Genomic DNA, 11,389 nt, shown 5'->3' on the forward strand with positions numbered 1-11,389 from the left:
TAAGTTCCTGGTTTGGGAACTGCTGCTTTATGCACCTTACTAAATGAACCCTGCTTCCTAGTGGCTGGCTTGTTCAGCATCTTGGTTATGGAGAATAAGATGGGGCCTCGAACATCTGGTGAAATTACTGATGCTTAACGGTTTCCTGCATAGTCATTAAGAGAAGTAAAGGAACCAGCCAAGAAGGGGGCTTCCACTCGTGCTAATGACCAGGCAATGACAAGCTGAATTGTTAAAGCAGCTTCTCATCACTCTGCCTCAGGGTGATGAATAGGTTCCACAAGACCTGTTTAAAGAATATAAAAATAATTTTGCACCTGTCAGCAATTCCTCACTGAAAAATGTTTCTGGTACTGGAACATTTTGCTCTATTAAGTAAGAAGTTGTTGGTCCTGGAGCAAATAAGACCCTGGCCAGGCGCAGTGGCTCATGCCTGTAATCCCAGTCTTTTGGGAGGCCAAGGCAGGCGGATCACCTAAGGTCAGGAGCTCCTGGCCAACATTGTGAAACCCTGTCTCTACTAAAAATGCAAAAATTAGCTGGGCATGGTGGTGGGTGCCCATAATCTTAGCTACTCAGGAGGCTGAGGCAGGAGAATCGCTTGAGCCCAGGAGGTGGAGATTGCAGTGAGCTGAGAAGGCGCCACTGCACTCCAGCCTGGGTGACAGAGGGACACTCCATCTCAAAAAATAGATAGGACACTCCATCTCAAAAAATAGATAAATAGGCCCCTATTTTTTTGGCATGGTACCATAGGGATGAGTGAACTAGTAGCATCAAGCGCCCCTCCCAGCTTCTGTAAGGAAAGCTTAAGGTGGGGCTCTGATACTTTTGCAAAGACATTCAGTAAAGTTCAACAAGGAGCAGGCGTCTGCTTCTGAAAACAGGCTGGAGAGCAACAAAGAGACCAAAAAGATTGAGCAGCTGTCAGGAGCAGGGCTACATTGCGTCTATCTGTTCTGATAACACTTTAAGACATTCAATGCCTTGGCTTCTCTTAAACCAGCAAACAGTTTAGAGGTGGGAACCCTTCAGTAAACAAGCCACTGTCAGGAGCAGTCTTCTCAAAAGTGTTTTGCTAGCGAACCTGTCTGGGACTAAGGGAGGGACATTTTGAGGTGGGGATAGAGGGGTCACTATTTTGGCCGATCCACTGCATCCCAACAAAGAAGCCTTCATTTTAAGAATGTACCATTGAACAACTATTGATCAGTCCATATGGGCAGGTAGAAGAGATAAACACTTCTTCTTCTCTTACACAGCCAACACAACACTCCCGACACAGCTGTGGAGGGTTTTTCCTCCGTTGGACACTCTCCACTGGAAAATTTGCCATTGAACGAACACTCGCTGGGCGTCCTACAGTTTAACTCAATTGTAACACTATCTATCTGGAGTTAGCATCAGATCCCACAGGTTAAGGGCTCAGTCCAACACTGCACCCGACTTCAGGCCCCAGTTGAAGGCAGTAGGTTGTACCTGTACTTCTGACCAACTGGCTATCCATCAGAGATCTCACGATCCCCACCTCCAGTTTGGTTAATTTGCTAGAGTGGCTCACAGAACTAAGGGAAACTACTTGCATTTATCCGTTTATTCTGAAGGATATCACAAAGGATACACATGAACAGCCAGATGGAAGAGACGCATAGGGCAGGATGCACATGAAGGTGATGGGAGGGTGGCACACCTGAAGAGGGCATGGAAGCTCCATGCTTTCTGAGTATGTGGAAGGGGCACAGGACTTCCAAGGCCTCTCCAGGTGTACCGCCCTCCCATCACCTCCATGTGTCCAGCAGTCCAGAAGCTCCATGAACCTTGTCCTTTGGAGTTTTCATGGAGGCTTCATTATATAGGCATGATCATTGACCCATCATTGGCCTTTGGTGATCAACTCAACCTTCAACCTGTCTCCCCTTTTTGGAGGTCCAGGGGTGGGACTGAAAGTTCCAACCTTCATGATTCATTCCCTGGCAACAAGCCCCCATCCTGGGGCTGTCCAGAAGCCCACTGAGAGGCACCTCATTAGAACCTACCACTAGGAAATGCTCCTACCACTCAGGAAATTCCAAAGGATTTAAGACCTCTGGGTCACATGCTAAGATTCTCCTAGTCCCCAGTCTGCAATAGCATTAGGAGCTCAGCTCCGAACTGGAGGCAGAGACCAAATATATACTTTTTGTTATATCACAATATCACAGTAGGTTATGCAGGATTCGAATGAACCGTTCTCCTTTCCCTCCTCTGATTCCTCCAGCTGACCAGGGCCATCTGGAACACCAAAATATACTTGGCAAATTCACCAAGAAGCAGCTCAAGCTATGTCTTTATGAAGGCTTTCTCCCAACTTAAAATGTCCTCTTAAATAGGAAATCATCACTTTTGTTATTTTTAAAAAATCCTGGGTATGTTAAACCATGTAAAATGAATGCCTAAGTCCTGAAGGGCTAAGTTTCACTGAAGGATTTGTTTCTCTCCTCTCCCACAGTCCCTGTTCCCTGGATCTTAGAAATGTCACCCTCAAGTGACTAAGATTTTACTTTTGATCTATTTCTCATCTGCCCTTTGCCTGCATACTGATCTTCAGAACTGGAAATGAGCAACATCTCTCAGGCTAGGGTCATCCTGTTCCTAAATAGACTATAAGGGTGTAGCTCTCGGTAATCTTTACTGAGCTTTTTGTGTTTTAGTCCCTCCACCAGCCAGAATTTTGATTCAAATTCCTTCATCCAAACATGAAGAAGGACCCTGGCTTATTTCAAAGACTCTCGGTGGACATAATAATAATAAGTAAGCACTAAATAATAAATACAATTTTATCATATAAGTAGAGGAAAATGGTACATTGAAGGTAGTTGTGTTGGCACTAGGTAGCTGGTACTCTCTCCCAGACTTTTGTTCATCCTTTCCACCACTTCTGAATATATTTTTTAAGCACCTGTATACATGTGTGACGCAGAACCAAGCTTTGCTTAATTTATTCATATTGTTCTAGATAAATGAATTGCAACCTTCCAGACTCAAAGTCCTTGGAGTCAATTACTCGCTTGCTCTTAACATTTCCAGAATGACTCAATAATTACATACAATTTTATCTGTCAATTAAAAAAAAGTCCAGAGTTTCACTTACCAATTCAAATTGACCTAAAACCAACCATGAATTGTCCTTAACAGTCTAATTTGATGGATAGTAAATATTCCTGCACTGAAAGGCATTCATACATTTTTTTTTTTTTTTTTTTGAGACAGAGTTTCGCTCTTGTTGCCCAGGCTGGAGTGCAATAGCACAGTCTTGGCTCACCTCAACCTCCGCCTCCTGGGTTCAGGCAATTCTCCTGCCTCAGCCTCCTGAGTAGCTGGGACTACAGGCATGAGCCACCATGCCCAGCTAATTTTTGTATTTTTAGTAGAGACAGGTTTTCACCACATTGACCAGGATGGTCTCAATCTCTTGACCTCGTGATCCACCCGCCTCAGCCTCCCAAAGTGCTGGGATTATAGGCGTGAGCCACCGTGCCCGGCCGAAAGGCATTCACACATTTAAGAAACATTCAGTGAGTGCCCATCCTGTGCCAGGCAATCTGTTGCATAAAGGCTGGGCTGCTCATTCCTTCACCATGTGCTCCTCTGTGTGAGCTGGAAATGCCTGTCCTCAGTGTGATTTATCCAAGGTTGGCAAGTACCACATCTGTCACTCAGAGCATTTTGGAATTTTAATAAGAATTTTTGAGACTCTGTCTCAAAAACAAACAAATAAATAAAACTCATGTTTATTGTTTCTGTGCTATTCAGAACGCTTGGAATAAAACTGACCTTTTCATCTTGATAACATGCTGTCCTATAAACTATGATGTCCACTTGAATGAATACTGTATTTTCTAACACCAATTTCCCCTTTGTTTTCTGTGGGTTTTCTTGGGAAATAGCCCTTAGATTTTCCCTTACTCTCCCTTCCCATTGAACACTGCTAAGCCAGGTCCCCATCATCCATGACCAAAATACTAAATTTCTTACTAGCATTTACTGCTGTCACATTCTTTTAAAATAGTCTTGATGTCTCTGTCCAATTTTTTTACTGCAACATCCTATTTTGTTTATTCTATAGCTGGCATAAACTTAAGCTTCTCCTTATTCACTGCTTTAAGTCATAAGCATCTACCTAAATTTCTAGGCCTGCATACTTGATCCTACTATTACTGAATGCCTTCCATTAACTCTGAGCTCCAGTTTCTCATAGAAAATGAATAGAGGAAACTATGTGCTCAGGGATTTCACCAATATCCTCAATCATATTTCTTCTTCTTCTTTTTTTTTGAGACAAGGTCTTGCTCTGTCACCCAGGCTGAAATGCAGTGATCATGGATCACTGCAGCTTTAGATTCCTAGGCTCAAGCAATCCTCCCACCTCAGCCTCCTGAGTATTTGAGACTACGGGCAAGTGCCATCATGCCCAGCTGCTTTTAAATTTTTTGTAGAGACAAGATGTCACTATGTTGCCTCGGCTGGTCTGAAACTCCTAGCCTCAAGCAATCCTCCCACCTTGGCCTCCCAAAGTGCTGGTATTACAAGCATGAGCCACTGAGCCTCGCCTCTCCCTTAAAGAGTACTAAATACCACCCAAGGATCCCACATTTTACTAATTAGCCTGCTGCCTGCTTTCCAAGACAACTTGAAAGGCCAGGCCTTGGTATCTGAAGTTTTAGAGCCTAGATTCAAGTCATCTCTCTGCCGGCTTAGCTGGGTAACCTTAGACAAGTTGTTTAACTTCTCTCTGCCTCACTTCTAAAGAACGAGCTCAAAATGTTGTTTAATTTACAGGTTGTGAGGATTAAATGAGTTGACACCAACACAGGACTTAGAGCGTTACCTGATGCCTAAGAAGCGCTCAGTCATTGTTACCAATCATGACTATTTTCTCCCCTTTCTGTAAGCCAGCTGCAGCTCACTCCATTCTTCATAACTTTGCCTCATATTTTATTGAGAGAATAAGACAACCACAAAGAATGCCAGGAAGCTCCCTTCTTCCTCCCACGACATCTACCTGTGTGCCTGCATCTGTACTAATATTCTTTCTTTCCTCTGCCCATTAAAAATGTCCTTGCAGGCCAGGTGCGGTGGCTCACACCTGTAATCCCAGCAGTTTGGGAGGTTGAGGCGGACAGATCTCTTGACATCAGGCCTTCGAGACCAGCCTGGCCAACATGGGGAAACCCTGTCTCTACTAAAAGAACAAAAATTAGCCGGGCATTGCGGCACGTGTCTATAGTCCCAGCTACTTGGGAGGCTGAGGCAGGAGAATCGCTTGAACCTGGGAAGGGGAGGTTGCAGTGAGCTGAGATCGCGCCATTGCACTCCAGGCTACGTGACAGAGCGAGACTCCATCTCAGAAAAAAACAAAAAAAAAAAACGTCCTTGCTGACTCAACCTGTGCTCAGGATCCCACCCTGTTTACCTTGAAGGATTTCTTCAGCTTCACCTTCTTTCCAGCATTGTTCATATCCCCCTCTGACAGCATGCAGACATCTTTTAAAACAAGAGCCAAAAACCAAAGCCGTCCTCAACCCTGCTCTCCTCGGCAGCCTTTGAAAGATGCGATGGGAGAGTAGAAGAGGGTCCCCACATTTCCCTCAAGGGGCTGCTAAGAGGAATAATTAGGTAATAAATGACGTCAAGTCCCAAGCATAGCATCTAGCTTATAGCAACCACATAAATATTAGCCATTCTTCTTGTCACTGTTGCTATTATTATCGTAAGTGTTCATTTCAGTGCTTGCTGCCTCAAAGAGGAGTCTCTTACGAAGATATTTTAGGCACCAATTAGGGTTCCAAATTTAAGAGACAATTCACAGCACTCACTGGAATTAAGGAAAGGATGGTGAATATTGCCTGTTCCCACTTGATCAGCCAGACACTATCTTCCTCTGCCTGCCAGCTGGCGAATTTTAATTTTCTTGCTCTTTTAGTTTTTTTTTTCATTAATACGTCTAATATCAAAGTAAGGCAGGAGACTGGCAGGACTTGCTTTCTGGTCACAACCTGGCTGACCAAAAAAAGATCTGGCCAACAGGACAAGGTGAAGAAACCACTGAAACCAGCAGATGGAGACAAAAGCCATTCCTAGCTGTCCTCGTTACTCATTAGCATAAGACATTCCCACCAGTGACAGTTTACAAATTTAAGAGACAATTCAGCCACACATAGTGACTCACACCTGTAATCCCAGTACTTTGAAAGGCTGAGGCGTGTGGATCACAAGGTCAGGAGTTCAAGACCAGCCTGGCCAAGGTGTCTCTACTAAAAATACAAAAATTAGCTGGGCATGGTGGAAGCCTGTAGTCCCAGCTACTCAGGAGATTGAGGCAGAGAATTGCTTGAACCCGGGAGACGGAGGTTGCAGTGAGCCAAGAATGTGCCACTGCATTCCAGCCTGGGTGACAAATTGAGACTCTGTCTCAAAAAAAAAAAAATTCACGGAACTCACTTGAAGTTTATAAATGCTATGGCAATGACCCAGAAGTTACTACCTTTTTCCTAGAGTTCTAAATAACCCACCCCTCAATTTGCATTAACCTACCCCTAAATTTGCATGTAATCGAAAGTAGGTCTAAATGGGTATAAATAGAATTGCCAAAAGTCCATAGGTTACTGATTCCGGGTGCACTGCCTGTGAGTTAGCCTTGCTCCTTGTGATGGCTATTATTAAGTGTCAGCTTGATTGGACTGAAGGATACAAAGTATTGTTTCTGGGTGTATCTAGGTGTTTCTAGTGTGGCAGAAGAGGTTAACATTTGAGTCAGTGGACTGGGAGAGGAAGGCCCACCCTCAAGAAGACTCACCCTCATTGTGGGTCTTGGCATCATCCAATCAGCTGCCAGTATGGCTAGAAAAAAGCAGGGAGAAGAAGATGGAAGAAGCTGACTTGCTGAGTCTTTCGGCCTCCATCTTTCTCCCATGCTGGATGCTTCCTGCCCTCGATCATCAGACTCCAAGTTCTTTGGCTTTGGAACTCTTGGACTTACACCTGTGGTTTCCCAGGGGCACTTAGGCCTTCAGTCACAGACTGAAGGCTCCACTGTCGGCTTCCCTACTTTTGAGGTTTTGGGACTCGGACTGAGCCACTACTGGCTTCCTTGCTCCACAGCTTGCAGACAGCCTATAATGGGACTTCACCGTGAGATCGTGTGAGTCAATTCTCCTTAATAAACTCACTTTCATGTATACATCTACGCTATTAGTTCTGTCCCTCTATCCTGACTAATACACTCATTGAGGAGTAGCACCGTTCAGTAAAGGATTGCTGTGTAACACCACCAGCTGGCCCTTGAATTCTTTCCTAGGCAAAGCCCTAAGCCTCAATCTGGGGGCTCCTCTGTCCTGCACAAAAGGGTCACACGTTCTAAACATTTCAAAAAACACATTATTCTTTAATTGTTTTAGAATGTGTGGTGTGGTCTTTCTCTACCATCACCTCCTTTGGCCAAGCGGGCTCCTGTGGAGTTTCTAGTGACACTGTGTTTTCCCTGCTGCAACACTCTCTCTTCTCTCTGGACTCATAAGAGCTGAGTTCTTTGGAGATTTGGCAAAGACAGGCAGTTGTCAGAAAATATTTTCTCATTTTATATCTCTTATATTCCTGTTTCGTAATGTAAAAGTGAATGTTTTAAAAAAGATACATAGCCTTCTAACTCCTACCCCTTACCCAAAATAGCCCAGTCTCACATAAGTTTAGTGTCAGCAGATGATCAGGCTCCTGCTATCTCCTGCTCCAGGACAAAGGGTCCTCTTGCTCACTCTTGGCTGCTGCCAGATAATGTCAATCTCTGCTTTCAGCTCCCACGTGCTTCTGTGGGGCCCACTAACATTTCAAACACCTGTCTCATTCAAGATTTCCTTGAGATCAGGTGCAGTGGCTCACACCTATAGTCTCCGCATTTAGGGGGGTCGAGGTGGGTGGATCATGAAGTCAAAAGATTGAAACCATCCTGGCCAACATGGTGAAACCCTGTCTCTACTAAAACTACAAAAATTATCCAGGTGTGGTGGCGCACACCTGTGGTCCCAACTACTCGGGAGGCTGAGGCAGGAGAATTGCTTGAACCCAGGAGGCGGAGGTTGCAGTCAGCCAAGATCATGCCACTGCACTCCAGCCTGGTGACAGGGTGAGAATCTGTCTCAAAAAAAAAAAAAAAGATTTCCTTGAGGCACACACAGGTTGCACAGTGATGCCAACTGTATCCTTTATGTTGTAATACTGGTGTTTCTCAAAGGCAGCAAATAGCAAGAATAAAACCTGGTCCTTATCAGCCTGCACCCTCTTTCCCTCTTCTTTCTTTTTCTTCTCATATGCAGTATTATACTGATGATTAGCAACAGGTTTATAACCGGCTGTGACAACCTTGTCCAGTGTCTGCAGGGTTTTGGCAGATTTGGCAGATTCCTGTGTTTGCATTCTCTTCCGTCTCATGGAGTTTTAATTTGTAGCTGGTTGGCATTCCCCTCGCTGTACTGTTCCTTCCAGTGAGAGCTTACTCGGCGCACGCTCAGTCAACACTGAGGATCTGCCCTCTGAGCCCCTGCACAAGAAATGGAGCCTCCCTAGGCGTGCTGACTGGGTGGGTTGTCCATCAATATCGTGAATGTTTTTAAGATCCTCATTCAAAGTAAATGACAGCGCAGACTTTCTTTGATTCTTGGCAGTCTGCAGCTTCCCTACTTCACTGCTTCCAGAAGCTTCAGACCACTCTTATGACAGGTATTTGGGAACCTCCACTAGCCACAACAGCTGTTCTGTTGGATTGCTTCCAAGTTGAGTTGCATGCTCTGGGTCTTGGGTTTGCAGCCTCCAGGTGCCATGCACACCTGAGCTGAAGGTGCAAAGGGTAGGTGAGTATGGTACCTCTTTAAAATGAAGTACTGCAACAATTCAAAATATAGTGGCTGGGCGCAGTGGCTACGCCTGTAATCCCAGCATTTTGGGAGGCTGAGGCAGGCAGTTCATGAGGTCAGGAGATTGAGACCATCCTGGCTAACATGGTGAAATCCCATCTCTACTAAAAATACAAAAAATTAGCTGGGCGTGGTAGCATGTACCTGTAGTCCTGGCTACTTGGGAGGCTGAGGCAAGAGAATTGCTTGAACCCGGGAGGTGGAGGTTGCAGTAAGCCGAGATTGCGCCACTGCACTCCATCCTGGGCAACAGAACGGGGATGCATTTAAAAAAAAAAGTAGTAGCTCATATCTAATAACATGAAAAATTTTCTAAGACATAGACCTCTCTTGTGGGCTTTGACTCAAATGTGCCTTTTGCAGAGAGGCTGCCCCGGACTACCCTGTTTCTCCTGATCCTTCCCCAGCTTTTTCTTATTTTGAGTATTAGTCAACACGAAATATATTAGATACTCCACTGGGTGGCTCACACCTGTAATCCCAGGCTTTGGGAGGCCAAGGAGGGAGGATCACTGGAGCCCAGGAGTTCAAGGCTACAGGGAGCCACGATTGTGCCACTGCACTCTAGTCTGGGTGACAGAACTAGACCTGTCTAAAAAAAATAATAATAAATTAATTTTAAGTCTCTATATATGTACATACACACTAGATACTATTCATATTTATTTATTCATGTATTATTCTGTCTTCCCCACTAGTAAGCAGCACGAGGGTAGTTTGTGGTAGTTATTTGCAAGGTGTTTAATAATTTTGTTTTTTGAATGTGCAAAAGGTCTTATTTTATCCTGCTGGTACCTCGTCTGGCCTGGCACCCTACTCCTTTGGTGCTCCATGCCTAATGACACGGGGAGAATGGCCTCCACACAACGTGAGAGGCACAGAGGGCCTAAGGGCAGGGGCTCATCCCCCCACCCAGTCTGGGCCACCACCCAGGTGGTGTAAGTAAGGGGATGTGGACAGTCGCCGAGCCCTGGGTACCTTGGCTTGACCCCAGCAGTGGTCAGGGACCCAGGAGGAGCTGAGAAATTGTAATTCTTTCTTTTTCATTCTTTAAAAAAAAAATTTTTTTTAAGCAGGAACCCTATTGTGAATTGCACATGAGAGAGCTCTAATGCCTCATGATCTGAGGTGGAACAGTTTCATCCCAAAACCATCCCTCCTGCCATCTGCGGAAATATTGTCTTCCATGAAACTGATCCCTGGTGCCCAAAAGGTTGAGGACCACTGTCTTAATGCATTCCCATAAGGGTGGGTAGCTCAATGGACTATTTCATCCACTGAACTAACTTTCTTTAATTCTCCAGTTTAGAGTGGGTTAGGGTGAAAACCAGCTTGCTTCAGCTCCCCTAGAAAAACTTCAAAATGCAGGTTAGGCCCTCTGAGGAGTGACTGGACACGTTAATCCTAGTACCTGACCAGGTACTTCCACGATGCACTGAAATTGCTCTCACCATCCTGTAACTAAATGCAAAGAAAAAGACCTTTTTTTTTTTACTTCTCTGATTGCTCCCTTTATCATCTTTTTCTTTCTTTCTCTCTCTCTTTTATTTTTGAGATGGAGTTTTGCTCTGTCACCAGGCTAAAGTGCAGTTGCACAATCTTGGCTCACTGCAACCTCTGCCTCCTGGGTTTAATCGATTTCCCTGCCTCAGCCTCCCGAGTAGCTGGGATTACAGGCATGCACCATTACGCCTGGCTAGTTTTTTGTATTTTAGTAGAGATGGGGTTTCACTATGTTGGCCAGAATGGTCTTGAACTCCTGACTTCATGATCCACCCGCCTTGGCCTCCCAAAGTGCTAGGATTACAGGCGTGAGCCACTGCACCTGGCCTCTTCCTTTCTTTTTATACAGACAGGGACTTGCTCTTGTCACCCAGGCTGGAGTGCAGTGCCATGATCATAGCTCAGTGCAGCCTCAAACTCCTGGGCTCAAACAATCCTCCCATCTCAGCTTCCCTAGTGGCTAGGATTACAGGAGACTTCACCAGGCCTCAATAATCTAAAAAGTGTTTTTATTTTTAGGCAGCAGGATCTCACCATGTTGCCCAGGCTGGTCTTGAACTCCTGGCTTCAAGGGATCCTCCAGCCTCAGCATCCCAGTAGCTGGGATGACTGGTATGAGCCACCACACCCACTTTGCTCCCTTCATCATTTTTTTCCCCCAATTTTTATCTTATTGTGGCAAACAAAACATAAAGCCGGAGAGGCACGGTGGCTCATGCTTGTGATTCCAGAATTTTGGGAAGCCAAATCAGGAATGCTTGAGCCCAGGAGTTCGAGGTCAGCCTGGGCAGCATGGTGTAACTCTTGTCTCTACAAAAAATACAAAAATTGGGTGGGCGCAGTGGCTCGTGCCTGTAATCCCAGCTACTCAAGAGGGTGAGGTGGAGAATTGCTTCTGTAGGTTGTCTATTCCCTCTGATGATAGTTTCTTTTGCTGTGCA

The sequence above is a fragment of the Callithrix jacchus genome, chromosome 7 (assembly GCF_049354715.1).
Source record: "Callithrix jacchus isolate 240 chromosome 7, calJac240_pri, whole genome shotgun sequence".
Lineage (NCBI taxonomy): Eukaryota > Metazoa > Chordata > Mammalia > Primates > Cebidae > Callithrix > Callithrix jacchus.